The sequence below is a fragment of the Lipotes vexillifer genome, unplaced genomic scaffold (assembly GCF_000442215.2).
Source record: "Lipotes vexillifer unplaced genomic scaffold, Lipotes_vexillifer_v1.1 scaffold778, whole genome shotgun sequence".
In the NCBI taxonomy this organism is placed as follows: Eukaryota; Metazoa; Chordata; class Mammalia; order Artiodactyla; family Lipotidae; genus Lipotes; species Lipotes vexillifer.
Window position 1 is genome coordinate 1,392,847 of NW_006774127.1, and position 2,081 is coordinate 1,394,927.

Genomic DNA, 2,081 nt, shown 5'->3' on the forward strand with positions numbered 1-2,081 from the left:
CCCCTCCCCAGGCTGTATGAAATCCTACAACCACACCACACTAATTAGCCCGAGAATGGAAGGGGTTGTCATGGCGACCGAGCACTTTTTAAAGCACAGGAATGGTGTTCATTATTGTTCAGTGTCTTTAGCTGTGGCGAAAAGGTCAGTGTGGCAGTTGTTTTCCATATGAATTTTGGCCTGAGAGCCAAACCGAAGGTGGAATGTTCCTCCGAGGGACTGGAAGATGGTAAGTGCGGCTGGACTTTTTGGATGGGGTGTCCCTTTAGTCATATTTTTCGGAGTGTTTTAATAACTAGTGCCAAACTAAGGAATTGTACGGACTTTGTTAAGTAGAGATTGAAAGAAAAAGGAGCAAGGAAAAAAGTATGGGTCAGGAACAGTGAAAGTTTGAGAGAGATTTAGAGAGTTTTTTTTTTTATGATTAATTTAACAAGTCTTTGAGCATCAAATGATTAAATATGAAATTCGTAGATTTCTCTGACTATGAATTAACAAAGTTAACTAAGTCTGATGCTTTATTCAGTGTTTGTTTTATATTAGCTCTCTACTGGTCGTTGTGGATCGCTACTGTTCAGATTATATTCCCAAATAAATCTAACAGAAGCATTTTAACCAAATACCCTCAGAACAGTTGCCTCTCTCTCCGTGTTTCAATCCGAAGATAAGATAAAGGAGTTATCAAGGCTGATTTTTTCATGCTTTTATTTTATTCTTTCTTGTCGAGGGATATTTGAAATAATTAAGACCAGAAACCAGTGAGCCCCAGTTCTTTGGATGTTCGCCCTTATTTATTGGCTAGACTCCGGTAGAATACTGCTGAGTAGAGACATCTGACCCCAGTGTTTGTAGGAGAAATTAAATATGAGACAAGCCATCCTGCTGGGTATGATGGCAGCTTTTCCATCAAACGCTGCAAGGGAGATTTACAGAGCATCCTTCAGATTTATTTTTTTGCTAGCTTGGAAAGCGTACAGAATAACATGGCTTTCAGCCTGATTTTGTGTTAATGACTGGCTGTGTTTTTAAGGCTCGCAAATTTAAGCCACTTACCGTCTTTGCACTTTTTAACAAGGTACTTGTGTTCTGTGGCACTGTTTTTGTACACAGGTGTGTAAGATAAGAAAATATGAATTAATTAAAGGGAATGGGGTGTTTGGATTAAAAAACAAATCACTGCCCAAAAAGCTGTGAGTGGGAAATGGCATACTTTTGGGCTTTACCCTGAAAGACCATTGTCCTGTCAGCATCACCAGTTTGTTTGGCAACTGAACAGATAAGAGAATATGGTTCAGAATGTTAAGTCTTGGCTTGATTTCCTCTGTCTTTTGTTTGTATGTTCTGGGATTAATTTATTTAGTGACTATAGCATGGAGCTCGATAAATGGGGTTTCTGACTAGAAATTGAGAGAATTAATTTTTTTTCATTTTTGTCTGTTTTCTCCACTTACAAGCTCTCCTTTTCCTCCCCAGCCCCTAACCCCTCCCCCAGCCCTCACTGGATCACTGCATTCTTCAGCTAAAAAAAAATGCCTGGAAATTGAATTTTGAAAAGTAAATAAAGTGATATTTGCATGACACTTAAGATTCTTTGGAAAACATAGCATTAAAAATGGTGGTCCGTTTATGATATTTGTAAAGTAATCAGAAATTTGAACCTGGATATTAATATCAATGAATTATTGGTATCTCTTAAGATACGATAGCGTTGTGGTTCTATTTAAAAAAATGATACTGGAACACTTCCCTGGTGGTCCAGTGGTCCGCACTTCCACTACAGGGGGCACGGGTTCCGTCCCTGGTCAGGGAACTGATCCCGCATGCCGCAAAGCACGGCCAAAAAATAAAAGTGATACTGATATATTTACAAATGAGAGTGTGTACTATCTGAGACTTGCTTCAAAAAAAATCCAAGGCCAGGGAGTAAGTGGACTAAGGATGGGGATTGACACGGATTGACACGGATGCTGGCTGTTACAGCTAGGCTATGAGTATGTGGGGTGGGGGTTTGTTTTCTGTTCTGTATATTTGTGTAGGTTCAAAATGTGTGTGTGTAAAACCATGGCGGCGGGGGGGGGGGG

The 2,081-nt window shown here is 39.9% G+C and overlaps 1 protein-coding gene across 1 annotated transcript in view; it reads left to right on the plus strand.

The window, feature by feature from the left end:
- The window catches only part of MYO10 (myosin X), a 223,371-nt gene that overhangs the window by 184,191 nt on the left and 37,099 nt on the right, over window positions 1-2,081 (plus strand). The window lies entirely within an intron of this gene.